The following is a 14,261-nucleotide window of genomic DNA, read 5'->3' as shown; positions in this document are numbered from 1 at the left end:
CCCTTTCATGGGGTCATGAAAAAGCATCTAGTGTTGATCTTAGCCTTTGTGTGAGTACATATGTCTCCACAAACATTGTTTTTATAAGATTGACGACCAAATGGTTAGTTTTTCTGAGATTTTCCCAACCATTGCAATGCCTTTCATAGCCTCGTTGGCGCAGTAGGCAGCGCGTCCTCATAATCTGAAGGTCGTGAGTTCAACCCTCACCGGGGCAGGTGTTTTAAAAAAACTAAAAAAACACTACTGCTGCTAACAGTGACAGGTGGTGAACACAAGCACATGAATGAAATTTGTCATTCTTTGGTTATTTCTGAGATTGATACAATGAAAGGAATTATTTAAGAGTCGTAGCAAACCAATGAAAAGGGTTATGAACATATGTGGTATGTCCTGGACATACTATCAAGCAGGGAGATGAGTACAGATTTGGGTGCTAGCAAGATGGATGTAGGTTCCCCATAGGTTTGTTAATTGACCAGCAACATTGTTATGATATACGACTCTTTTTAAAGACTTGCGCATGGAACACACATGATGATAGCATCTGAATTTGTCCATGTCCATACAAGCACGTCAAATGGACAACTCATCTAGCAGAATGTGCAACTCTACGCCTGAACAGGGACTTGAACCCTGGACCCTCAGATTAAAAGTCTGATGCTCTACCAAGAGCTACCCAGGCTTCAAAAGCAAGTGACTGTGGAAAAAACCATCTGCTGAACTACAGATTAAAGTGCAAGTAAATGAAGACCATTGAGCTGTTGCCATGATCACGGTCTTCTGGACAGCAGGAGGGTAGACCATAATTGCACAATGCAACACCAAATGTTATTGCACAACTGGTTGAAAATTGGCCAAAAAGGTTAATTAAAAAGCTCAAAGTCACAACTCATCATGGCGACTAGCAGACTGTGAACATCCTGCAAACCTGCATGACAGATGACGTTAGCGAGCACTTCATACTATCCCAGAATCAAGCTGTTGCCTTACCAGGGACTTGAGCTGTGGTTTTCTTTTTCGCTGAAAACGTTGATAACCTAATGCAATTTTATGGCTCCACAAATAAACTTTACTGCTAGTTGGTACAATAAACAACTCTCCCTCTTGATCAGCTTCCTCTTGACGGAAAAAATCCACCAGATGACTTGCCATCCAAGCAGGGAGATCAGCACAGAGATTTGGGTGCCATCAAGAAGATGTAGGTTGCCCATTGATCATTTAGAGATAGCACCCGCATTGTTATGATGCAAACCTGCATGAAAAACAGTCACATTTCTTTTAAAGACTTGTGCATGTTACTTAAATGATACAGTGTCTGAAAGTGTTAAGGATTGCCAAAGTGTACAATTTATCATGGCATCAAGCAAAATGTGCAACTGCATGCCTGAACAGGGACTTGAACCCTGGACCCTCAGAATAAAAGTCTGATGCTCTACCAACTGAGCTACCGATGCTTCTAAAAAGAGGGCTGTGGGAAAAAGAAGTGCCGTTATTGCTTCCTAAACCCAACCGTCCCATTGTTGTCCCGGTGTCATGGTTAACACAAATATGCCCGTTTCGTTATTTCGTTAATTATTTGGCTGCTGGCTTTTCCTCCTCTTCCTCATCCCAGTCAGTCGCCGTAGTTCTAGTGCCAGGCTGAGACTTCGCTCCCCAGTGTGACGTCATCGCCGAATTGACTTAATAAACCAGCGAATACTAAAAATTACCAAAAACTGACTTTTAACATTATTTGGAGACATTTAAAAAATGATATAAATACATATCTTGAGTGCTTTTTGTACCCAATAATCAACAGTGGTGGTTAACCCGCAACATTCTGAGACCAATTAATGCAAAGAAAGGACTGGAGCATTTATTGGAGAGAATAAGTAGGCTGACACTGAAGTATTGAGACAACAGTGACTGAAAATCTAATTCAATCTACATATCGGTCTTCTTAAAGATCTAAATAGATTTTCTCACCTCAGAGTCATCTGGAGCACGTAACGATTAGCTTCTGTCCCTCTGAACCCTGAGTGACAATCACCCTGCAGTGAATGAGATGCAGTTCCCCCCCCCCCCCCCCCCTCAGCTAACCAAGACTATACTTTCAGGGATCATTTCTAGAGTTTCTGACTTGGGGAATGTGTTTCTAAAGGGTTTGGTCTCACTGACCACGATGATGAGTCGTGATATTCCTTTCTGAGCGTGAGGCTGACAGAGAGTAATGATTCACTTCATATGTTCTCTGTCATTGATGATTGTTCTTTGCTTCTTTATGGAGTATTGAAGAAGGGAATATGTTCAGAGTGGTAGTAGCAGGTATGTGGAAAACTAACACGTGGAGTAATAAAACATACTAAGCTTTCTATTTAACTGAAGTTATAGTCAGTCTTGAAGAATGTCCAGTCCATGCTGGACAAGGTTACTTGAAAGGGTTAACACCTACTTTCTTGACTTTGTAATGCCTTATGTCCGGTGTAAAAACGTAAACTGAGTTAAGCCATAATTCATTTTATTTCTACCTTTGCTTTTCCTACTTTGACATGTCAAAAAGTGCGTTGTTTGAAAGCCCATCTCTACACATCATGTTCCACTCCCACAGGTGTTTCCACTTGACTAATCAGACTGTGTGGCCTTTACAGGCTCAGCTTGATTGACATGTATTAAAGGGGTGGAACGGTACACTGAAGTCCGGTGGACGGGATGGCATGTTGGAACGAGGTTTGAGTACATACAGCAAATACTTGAAGCCAGGTTACTCTACGAGTGGATACGGGGCATTGAAGGTGACGTGTAAATCCTGATTGATTCACTGATTTTTGGCCCTATTTGTATTTGGATCTAAAGGCTGGTTAAGCACTGTAGGGAGGAGACGTTGGACAGTTTTTTTGTCTCGTTCCAGTGATTGGCATGTCTGGGTGATGGCGTTGGATATGTGTTAGCATGTGGGATGTATTCCACTCACGTACCAACAACGCCGACACAGTCCTCGTTTTATCCACCACTTCTCACCTGTACTACTGGAACTGACTGGGAAACCAAAGTTTCCCCGTGGGTCGCCACCACTCGCCGTAGGAGAGGCTGCTCTTCCTTAGTGCTGCTGGCTCTGACTCATATGAAGGGAAATATGGGGCCAAAGGTGAGAGTTTGCAGAACAAAAAAATCTGAACTTATGTGTTTAAATTTGCACTTGTAAAAATAAAATTTGCACTTGCAAAAATATTCACCCACGTGTGATCTTAATTTGATGTCACACAATGGAAAAAAACACGAGAGCTTGTAAAAAAATCTGAATTTGTAATTTGCACATGTAGAAAATATTCACACACCGGTTTTCTGAATGTGAAGTTACAGGAAAAATATTCACAAATGTGTAGATTGATATTTCCATGAACAGAATGACAGCTGCAAGCGTGCAGTGCAACATTTACTCATGTATTTTTTTTCATTCACAACCACAACTCAGTGATGACAACCTCTCAAACTAAATTGTACCTGTGGACTGAGTCTGTGAAGCTCTGAGCCAACAGGACGGGGGGGGGGGGAAATCAGGGTTCTATCACCAGATGAGGGACATCTCTGTCTGTCTTATTTATGTAGCATGGAAGCTACCGTTAGCTAACTAGCCAACGGCCGGCCAACTCACAATCAGACTGAAAATGTTCTTGAAAAAATGCTATTAAACAGTAAAAAAAACTAAAAATAACATAATATATTTCGTCCTGCCAATGCACCACCTGTCTGTACTTTGTATATCAAATTGCACTTTTCTGGTTAGACACAAAATGCATTTCCTTGTCTTTGTACTTGTACAATAAAGTTGAATCTAATCTAATAAAAAAAAAAAGATGGATGTCTTTGCACAAGAGCAGTACACACAAGTATGCGCCGTTGGGACGTCATTTTCTCTAACTCCAGTAACTGTGTGCTCAGCAACTTCCTATTATTTAACCCTCTGAGGACTAAGGTCATTTTCATAGCTCATTGTCCGTCTGCTTCTATTTTCTATAAAAGCTTGTAAAACATCAACCCGGGTTTCTACAGTCAAGATATCAACATCATTTCTTTCAGAACAAACTGGGTTATTAGAATATTTGTGCTGCACTGAGGTCACTTGAATGTTAAAAACGGTTGTAGGACCTTAAGGGAACATGAATCTTCCAGATATGTATTGATCACACACAGAGCAGTACGAGCTGAGCAGGTCTCCTCTAAAACACTTCTCATAAGTCCTGGGAGTCACACTGGGAAGAAATAAACAGAACTTATACAACTATGCATTTATTGTTAGCTTAATTTACCCAACAGAACAGCTTCGGAGTCACTGGAATGAGTTGAATGGTGGTCGTCTCGCTCCCCCCTAGCACCTGTGAGCTGGACCCCCCCCCCCCTTGCAACTTTCAGTCAGCGAGTCGCCGTCTCAGCGGAAGTGTAGCATGATATCAGGTCTTGCTAACAAGGTAGCGATGGATTTCTTTTGGTGTTTTTCACAGCATTGCCATGACTGAGCCGGAAAAAAGGGAAACAGAAACTTAAGAAAGCATTGTTGGAGGAACAGAGAAAGAGGAAACTGCAGACTGGCCGAGGGAGGAGTCAGACACAAGGAAACAGAGGAGCCGCCAATATCTATTCAGAACCTGGAGGTGGAGCTCAATAGACAATACCTGCGAGCAAAAACGAGGAACACCCAAGAAATGGCCAGAACTGCATTGCTCCCCTTTAATTGAAGTGTTTTCCTCTTCACTGAGGTGTGGAGGTTGGAACAGTAGCTGAAGTCTAAATGCAGCAGGTTCAACCATCCTTTGGTCTGGGAATGAAGAACTTGGTTGTTGTTTAGAACCAGTATTAACGCAAAGAAATGAGTGGAGCATTATTGTAGAGAATAAGTTGGCTGACACTGAAGTATTGAGACAACAGTGACTGAAAATCTAATTCAATCTACATATCGGTCTTCTTAAAGATCTAAATAGATTTTCTCACCTCAGTCATCTGGAGCACGTAACGATTAGCTTCTGTCCCTCTGAACCCTGAGTGACAATCACTCTGCAGTGAATGAGATGCAGTTCCCCCCCTCAGTCTAAACAAGACTATACTTTCAGGGATCATTTCTAGAGTTTCTGACTTGAGGAATGTGTTTCTAAAGTGTTTGGTCTCGCTGACCACGATGATGTGAATTCCTTTCTGAGCTGTGATATTCCTTTCTGAGCGTGAAGTTGACAGAGAGTAATGATTCACTTCATATGCTCTCTGTCATTGATGATCGTTCTTGTTTCTTTATGGAATATTGAGGAAGGGAATATGATCAGAGTGGTATTAGTAGATGTGTGGAAAACTAATTTGAACAAACATAATAAAATGTGCTAGGCTATTTAATTAACTACAGTTATTGCCAATCTTGAAGTATTTGTCTTGTCCATGGTGGACAATGTTACTTGAAAGACATTAGGCTTACCTCATTAACCTCCACCAGGGAAATTGACGACAAACCCCCATCATCCTCCACCTCTGCCTCTGCCACAGAGGACGTTCAGCTGGATTTAGGAGTTCCTCAAAGTGCTCCTTCCACCGCTCTATTACCTCCTCAGTTGAGGTCAACAGCGTCCCATCCTTACTGTACACAGCTTGGATGATTACTCGCTTCCCTCTCCTGAGATTAGATTAGATTAGATTCAACTTTATTGTCATCACACATGTACAGGTACAATGCAACGAAATACAGTTTAGAGAGTTTAGAGAGCCTCCGAGCCGCAGCTAGTGAAAGCGCCGCCACATGCACTCTGAAAAGGATATATGCAGACAGCAGGATAATACAAGACATAACATAATGCACAAGACTACATACATGAAGAAATATTGGTGTATGGTGTCTGTGGATGTGAGTGCGTGTGAGACACAAACTGTGTGGGTTGTTGAAAAACAGCTCAGTTCAGTCCGGCCTTGACTGTGAGTGTGTGTGCGTGTGTATGTGAAATGTGAGACAGACTGACTGCACTGTGCAAAACAGCCCAGTTCAGCCCGGCCTTGACCATGGACGTGAGGTGGAAACACAAGAAAGAAAGAAACAGGCAGTCAGACGGATCTGGGGCTGGTTCGGGGGGGTGGTGTATGGTGTGTGTGTGAGAATGAGTTGTGTGTGTAAATGTAGCGCATCAGACTGTCTGTGTTGGTAAAAGTTCAGTCCATCTGCGTGACCTTGGAGAGATAAGCCAGTGCAAGGGAAAGGATAGAATGTCAGCTGCAAATTGTTTTCCCGCTTCGGGCAGAAAAGGGGGGGGGAAACAGTGGATCAATTTCAATCCAAATTTAGGGTGACTCGGTGGAATTTGTACAAATCAATGTCCATCAATCAGTTGTCACCGACCTCAACGTCATACAAGCATCCATATCACGTAGTGATTTTTGCAGTCCATCTACCTTCTCTGCCAGTCCGGTGGTCACACGAAGCAACTCCACCGACTGAGCCCTGTTGGTATCAATCCCCTACTGCGCTTCCACGGTCCGGTCTGAGATGTTACGAGACAGTTCACAGGACTGGTTAGCCCTTAGATGTAAAACCTTCATCCCCTCAATCACTCCATTTAGGCACTCTTAAGTTCCCCAGACAGCTGGTGGGGAATTTGCTGGCGGCTGTCTTACCAATTTTCCGATAGGTCAGCGAGACCCCAAGGCCGATGATCAGGAGCCCCACCAACAGAATTCCAATTATCCAAATATCTTCGACATCCCCACAGTCAGGACATCCAGGCAGACCACCTGCCAATCCCGTGAATAGGAATCGCGAGTGTAGCCTGCAGGGAACGTCCCGCTGGGACAATGCGGCTCTCCCGGAGAAGCATGTTTAGGTGAAAAAATCTTGTCAATAGCGCTGAGCGACCAGATGATCAATTCCATGTTGAATATTTCCAGGAAAACAGCAGGCAGGGGACAAAGAGAAAAGAAAAAGTATCACAAGACAATCCAGACAGACTGGGAAGAAGCCAAGCTGAGATAAGAGGGGAGAGGAGGAAAAAAACACGACTGCTCTCGCCAGAAGCAGGAAGAAGACACATGTAAAGTTCCTTAGGGGCCCGTAGTGGATGAAATGGTAAAAATTTGGCCTGGATGCATAGAATTCCTGCCATATTGAGCGACAAAGTTTGGGTGTCCTGAAAAAAGGGTCTTGAACTCTATCTCGCTGACTTCTTTTTTACTGTTTCTTGTTATGTCACGGCAAGAAGTATTATGCTTTTGAGTCGTTTGTCCATCTCTACATCAGAATCAGAAATAAAAAAAACATCAGACATATGCAGTCTCTGTGGCGCAATAGGTCAGCGCAGTCGGCTGTTAACCGAAAGGATGGTGGTTCAAGTCCACCCAGGGACGTTTATTGCTTAAATAATCTGGAGTGAGCCAACTCTGGGATTTATCCTTCTTCAGGAGACTATAGAGCAGCCTGAAGATAACCCAAGGGCCTTATGTCTATCAGAAGATACAGTTCTGGAAACCATGTACATATTAATCTTTACAGTCATCAGAGATGGGAAGTAACGAAGTACAAATACTTTGTTAACAAAATAACGAAGTACAAACACTTCATTGCTGTACTCAAGTAGATTTTGCGGATATTTTATCTTCCTCTTTATTTTTTTGGCGACTTTTTACTTTTACTCCTTACATTTTACCACAATATCGGTACTTTCTACTCCCTACATTTTACAAAATGGGTTGTTACTTTAGTTTTGTACTAAAGGTTGTCTATCAGGTGTGATTTGGAGTCCATGTCGGAGAATAGCGCGGACACCCGCCTCACACCACGAGCAGGCGCGCACGGCACACGGAGACAAAAGTGAGAGAAAAGAAAAAGAGACTAGCTGTCTGGAGGATAATCAGCTGAGATCGTGTGGTCTTTGAGAACTGTAAGTCATAGAACTGATGTTGTCAGTTCATGTAAGCCTGTTGTTGTATTGGTCTGTAGTTCTGGTACATTTAAAAGTTAGCTTGTTTACTTCTTCTACTGTTGGCTAGGTTACACCTGGCTGTTGATTCGATTAATGGCGATTGTTGAACGTCCTTGCTCATTAAGATAATGTAATTAGTAGTTGGTTTATTGTTATTATTTACTAGCATATATGATTCCTATACATTGTGTATGGTAGCCATTACAATGTTGTTTATTTCTTTTATTACCACACACACATTCATAGCAGAGCACCCCCCCCCCCCCCCGTTTATACTGATGATTGATTGTAATAAATCAACAGAGAGAAGTTGTCTCCGTCTGTGTTTTAACAGACACACCTGGGCCGAAGTTGGAACCACAATCAGCTTTAAATCCAGTTCTAATCTAGTCCTCACTAAATTCAAATAATTTCCTGGAGTTACCATTACAAAATGTAATCTAATTAATTGGAAATACAAGACTTCTCACAAAATCACACTTGAATTCATATCTTGCTACTCGGTCAGAATCTTATTAACCTGGAGTCCCAGTCTCTGTCAACATAAATAGGCTATATGTTTATATATGTTTTAGGCCTATTGGCAGACAGCCATTTAAAATGTAGGCAATGGCATATAAGAATAAAGATAAAGAGTCTTTTCTCCATGTCTACTGTAGTTTCTCAGTGTGCTCTCTAGTATCATCTGTCTGGTCCAGGGAGCTTTGTCATTCATAAGGCTACTTTTACTTTATATTTTAATTATATTGCTAAGCCTGTACTTTGGTACTTTACTGAGTAAAGAAGTTAAATCAGTACTTCTACTTTTACCAGAGTATTTGTTAACACAATTATCTCTTCTTCTACTTGAGCACAGGCAGTGAGGTTTGCCATCTCTGACGGCCTCTGTATTGTTCTCTTTAGAGTATGTAAGCATACATGTGCAGCGCAACCTCAAAAAGCCATAAAGCAAATGCTTGTGGCTTAAAGATCGAGCTCCCGCTCATTAAACATTAGACATATGCAGTCTCTGTGGCGCAATAGGTCAGCGCAGTCGGCTGTTAACCGAAGGATGGTGGTTCAAGTCCACCCAGGGACGTTTGTTGCTTAAATAACCTGGAGTAAGCAAACTCTAGGCTTTACCATTCTGCAGGTGAATATAGAGCAGCCCAAAGATAACTCAAGTGGCCTTACCTTTATCTGAAGGTACAGTTCTGAAAACCATGTACTGTACATATTAATCTTTACGGTCATTGGTATGCAGGTCACTTGATGTAATACAAGCAAATACATAGGCCAGACAGAGGACAAAAGTGAGAGAAAAGAAAAGAGACTAGCTGTCTAAAGGATAACCAGTTGAGATTGTGTGCGTCTTTGAGAACTGTAAGTCATATACTGATGTTGTCAGTTCATTTAAACTAATGAGGAAGAATTTGACAAATCAAAATCAAGTCCAGGAACTTATTCTTTCAAACATCACACCTGAGTCTCTCACGTCCTGACCATTCCTGACCGGGAATCGAACCCGGGCCGCGGCAGTGAGAGCGCCGAATCCTAACCACTAGACCATCAGGGAGTCACATCTTTCAATTTATCTTTGTAGATGTGACTTTTCTTTTCACTACATTCCTGTAAGAAACTCATATTGTTTAGGCGAGGAATGGCGCCTGGCTAGAGCTTCAGAAGGAAGGCCATGACAGATTACACATCTGTCACATAGTCAGTTTGTAGTTAAATACCAAGTCTCTTGCTGTTCCTTGACTAGTTGGCCATCCCTGCTTTGCATCGCTCCAGGTATGTAGAAACAAAATCTGTTATGCACCTTTGCATTGCACTAAAATGTCAAAATTTGGACCTGAATCCAACAATAACATTACTTGACACTCACATACATTGGTTTTCAGTTAAAAATGTTGGTTAGGGGTTTAGTTACTGCTTGAAAAAATGAAAAGAATAGTTATTGAGATAGAGGCAGATGAAATGTTTACGACCCATCAATGATGACAAAAGGATACATCCGAAAATGGAAAAAGATGGGGGAGAGAAATGTATTTTTTGTTTTAATATGGTTTCTGTAGGAAAACAAACATGACAAACATTATTAACATTTTTCAATGCTGTAACAATGTGTAGAATAAATATTAAATTTCAACATTTCTGTCTACGAAGATTTACGTCATAGCCTGCGACACACGTTTCTATCAGTAAGGCGGGATGCCAGGCAGGTGGCTGTTGTAAACAAACCGGCGGCTGTGTGATGGGCCATGGATCCCAAAGGGAAAAAGAGAAAACTAACTGAGGAGAACAAAAGATTCAACGTTTCTCGGACCGAATCATTTGCATTCATTGCCAATGCGGAAGGATTGCCTGAATGTTTGCTCTGTAGCGAGAAGTTGTCAAATAACAAAACAGCAATGTGGAAATCAGGGAAGGCAGGCTACATTTGCAGCCGAGTACCCAGTTGGGAGTGAGGGAAAACGTGCAATTGCATTACTTCTGGAGAAATTAGAGGAGCGCAAAAATAGTTTTAAGAAGTGGATTGCATCTCCAAACTCCACTACTGCTGCAAGTTCTGTCGCAACCCGGGAGATAATAGAACGTAGCAAACCGTTCACAGATGGTGACTACATGAAGGAGTCATTTATCAACATATCAGAATACCTATTGCAGACTTCAAAATCAGAACCGAGATAATGCAAAAAATTAAAGACATGCCTCTCTCCGCTAAGACAGTGAAGGAAAGGGCTATTAAAATGGCAGGCAACATCACCGATCAGTAAATCAAGGCAATTAAGTCAGCGCCAGCATACTCAATTGCCTGTGATGAGTCCTGTGATGTGATCGATATTGAACAGACTGCGCTTTTATGCATGTATGTGAACTCCGATGGGCCGCAGAAGAAATGATCCAATTAATACCACTGAAAGGCCAAACACAGGGGGAGGACATATGTGAGGCTGTGCTGAAGTGTTTAAATGACAATGGGATAAAAGTTACAAAGATTAAAGTTACATCTTACATGCCCGATGTTGAGAAGCTGATCAGTGATGTCCGAAAGCAGAAGTCACATTAAACGGTAAGAACACAATCCTGTCATAGGCACATTTTAGTAACAAAGTGGCTGTTTTTATAAAGTGATATCTGATTTTTGTCAGTATATATTTGACTGACACTTAGGGATATATGTTGTTTGTTGCTCAGTCCGAGCATAGCTGCGTTGGTTTTGTGTGTCAAAAGAGAAGAGGATGCTGCTTTGTTTTACTCTTGCACTGACTTGCTTGGCATTTGCACAAACGTCAAACTTGAACTGTATAATTTGATTTTATATATAAATTACTTTTCAAAAGGCTGATGTTTTATTTTTAAAAATGTAGGCACTTTGATCAATATGGAGATCACGATTAATTATCACAATTATTTGTTGATTTTCTACTCCAAAGTGCTGGAAAGGAAGGTTCACCAATTGTTGAACCTCAGGTTAACAAGGAACACTGATGGATGGTGACTGATGGTAATTTTATCCATTTTCCATCAACACGGATCACAGTCTCTTGGTGCCTAGTGCACCAACAACCAAAATGTAGCTAACGTGAATGGCTGAAATCTAGAAGTAACATCACCAGAAATGAGCTGTTTGCCTTCACACAAACATGCCCTTTTTTGCAAGGGCTAATTCCGAATAGTAGTAAGGAAAGCTGCATTAGCCGAATCAGACCGGGTCTCCCGCGCGTCACTCTGGAATTCTTTAGTTAAAACGCCCTAAACTGATTCCCATTCATTTCCTATGGTACTGCTAAACCACTACGGATGAATATATCCTTGGCCACTACTAGTCTGAGCACACATCGTTAGAGCTCCGCTGAACATTACTCTAAAAGGTAAGTTATTTATATGATTATCTATGAAAGATGTTAAATAACCAAACGTGTAATGAAATGTTATGCTGTCCTGTCAGACGTTTTCTGTTTTAAACGTTACATGAATGCTATAAAGTTAGTCACAGTTCATGTTAACGCCACGTTTGGATGGATTACGTGTTAACTACAGTTAATGTAACGCTAACCTTAACCGTGCTTTGATTCATGTGTTGTTATTGTCTATTTATGTTGTGGTGAGTAGAAATTGGCATTGTATTAAGTCAAAAGCATTGCCAGTGCCAGTTGTTACCATGTCTGCTCCAGTTGTTAATCCACCACCACCACCTGTGCAGACCCGGGCCACGCCTAACTAACTAACTAACTAACTCAAGACTCTATTGAGAAAATAGTTGAGAATAATTGAGAACATAATGGACAAACAGCAGGAGCAACAACAACAACAGCCAGCACAAAAAAAATCACAGTCAAAAAGATGTCTTCCCTGTGGCCAGCCAAAGTCGCGGTATGAGAATGATGGTTCTTCCGTCCACTTCTTTTACCAGCAAGGACCTGTCAGGTATTTCTACTGCTCCACTAAGGCTTTTAAAGCCTATGGTGCTGAAGGTCTGACAAACCCAAAATGCCTTTAATGACTTTGCACAGACCAGAGTCCTCTCAGCAGGAACTGGATGCCACAAAGAAAAGGGTGGAGGACAGAGGACAGCAAAAGAGGAAAAGGACCCCCCACACAGGAGCCCCAGCTCACAGGTCGCAAGTGTCAGTTTTGCAGAATGGAACTGAAGCAGGGCCCAAACAGTCCTCACATTCACACTGGATTCCCTGGAGTGGAGTAGCAGGGAAGTACATTTACTGCCCGCTAAAGTCTTTTCTATTTACAAAGACCAGGGCACGGAGAAGGAGATGTCCTGGAAAGAGTTCCAGGAGTCTGCTTTTTATGAGTCAGAAAGACAGAGGGGGAGTCGAAAAAGGAAAATGATGGACCAATGAGGGAGAGTGTTAAGTGTGTATACTGTATATTTGACCATTTAATATTTATTTTACATATTATTTGGTTTTATAGTAGTAAAGGAAAAGTTCATCGGCTGGGAATCGGGACCCAGGTCACCCACGCGGCAGACAAGAATTCTACCACTGAAACCACCAATGATTGATGGGTCAAAGTTGCACAGTGAAAACATCAGTCCGCATGGCCACATTATGTTTTTCACAAATGTCAGCAAAAAAAGCTAATTACGAAAAGAAGTAAAGGAAAACTGCAGTGGCCAAGAACCGGACCCCGGTCTCAAGACTACGGGGTTGAGAGAGCACAAGACTCCAGGAAAGGGAAGAAGTTGAGTTAGTAACATGCATTAATGGGATGAGATTGCATACAGATGGAGAGAAGGAGAGAGAGAGGTGCTTAGTGCTCAAATCAAAATCAAAAAGAGAGCAGAAAACAGATAGTGGCAATAAAGTCAGATATTTAAACGTGGAAGAAACAATATGATTATTATTAGAGTCTACTTGAAGCTTTTTATATTTTTCTCTCTCTCTCACCTCACCACACACTGTAATACCACGTTGTTCTGATCCATCTCCTCCCAGCCCTTGACATTTAGCAGCCCACTCCCAACACCACAGACACACACATACACGCCACAAGGTTTACTTACTAAGCATATACACATCAACTTTCTTTTTGATTAACTTTATTTTGGATTAATGCATATACACACACAACTTTATTTTGGATTAATGCATATACACATCAACTTTATTTGGATTAATGAAAATACACATCATCTTTCTTTTAAGCTGCAGTTCTAGAATGTTAAGCTGCACTTCTAGAAACAATAGGTTGAAGTTGTAGAATTTGAACATGCATTATCACCAGACTTTAGTTTGATCTGAGGAACAGGAGGTTAGCACAGGCCATGATCGTAGAATGCAGGCACATTTTAGTCTGGTAAATTACAAGGATTTTTTCACTGGGATGGATTTTGACACTGGGATCTTGCGATTGACAGCATATCCACCGCAATACAGAACTCAGATATTCCCACTCTCTCAAACACACATTTGTTGGCTTCCATTATGTAATATATGCCAATGGCAGTGGTGGGATTTGAACTCCAGAGAGACTGGAGACTAACCAGCGCCTTAGACTTCTTGGCCCACTACCTAGCTCAGTTGGTAGAGCGGAGGACCGTAGAGGCATAAAGCTGAAATCCTTAGGTTGCTGGTTCAAATCCAGAAAAGAGTAGCCTTTTTCAGAGTCATACTTCAGGGATCAATAAAGAATTTCTGATTCTGATGTAGAGATGGACAGATGACCCAAAACCATTACTTTTTGCCTGGACTAACAAGAAACAAAAAAAAGAGTTGAAGGAGATAGAGTTAAAGAACCTTTTTCAGGACACCCACATTTTGTCGCTCATATGGCAGGCCTTCTATGCATCCAGGGCCAAATGTTTTACCATTTCATCCACTACGGGCCCTA

The 14,261-nt window shown here is 41.7% G+C and overlaps 3 non-coding genes and 1 pseudogene across 3 annotated transcripts; all 4 read left to right on the top strand.

Annotated features, from left to right (window-relative positions):
• The first annotated feature begins 2,083 nt into the window (after positions 1 to 2,083).
• Positions 2,084 to 2,299, top strand: LOC116685604 (small nucleolar RNA U3). The gene has a single exon (XR_004330992.1). It is a non-coding gene; the product is annotated as a small nucleolar RNA U3 (small nucleolar RNA).
• A 2,772-nt stretch (positions 2,300 to 5,071) lies between these two features.
• LOC116685605 (uncharacterized) lies at positions 5,072 to 5,300 on the top strand (annotated as a pseudogene).
• A 1,976-nt stretch (positions 5,301 to 7,276) lies between these two features.
• trnan-guu (transfer RNA asparagine (anticodon GUU)) lies at positions 7,277 to 7,350 on the top strand. Its single transcript has one exon. It is a non-coding gene; the product is annotated as a tRNA-Asn (tRNA).
• A 1,580-nt stretch (positions 7,351 to 8,930) lies between these two features.
• On the top strand, positions 8,931 to 9,003 carry trnan-guu (transfer RNA asparagine (anticodon GUU)). Its single transcript has one exon. It is a non-coding gene; the product is annotated as a tRNA-Asn (tRNA).
• Positions 9,004 to 14,261: the final 5,258 nt, after the last annotated feature.

The sequence above is a fragment of the Etheostoma spectabile genome, unplaced genomic scaffold (genome assembly GCF_008692095.1).
Source record: "Etheostoma spectabile isolate EspeVRDwgs_2016 unplaced genomic scaffold, UIUC_Espe_1.0 scaffold00570086, whole genome shotgun sequence".
Classification (NCBI taxonomy): domain Eukaryota; kingdom Metazoa; phylum Chordata; class Actinopteri; order Perciformes; family Percidae; genus Etheostoma; species Etheostoma spectabile.
Note: the sequence above shows the minus strand (reverse complement) of the source record. Positions and strands in the feature narration are given on the sequence as shown.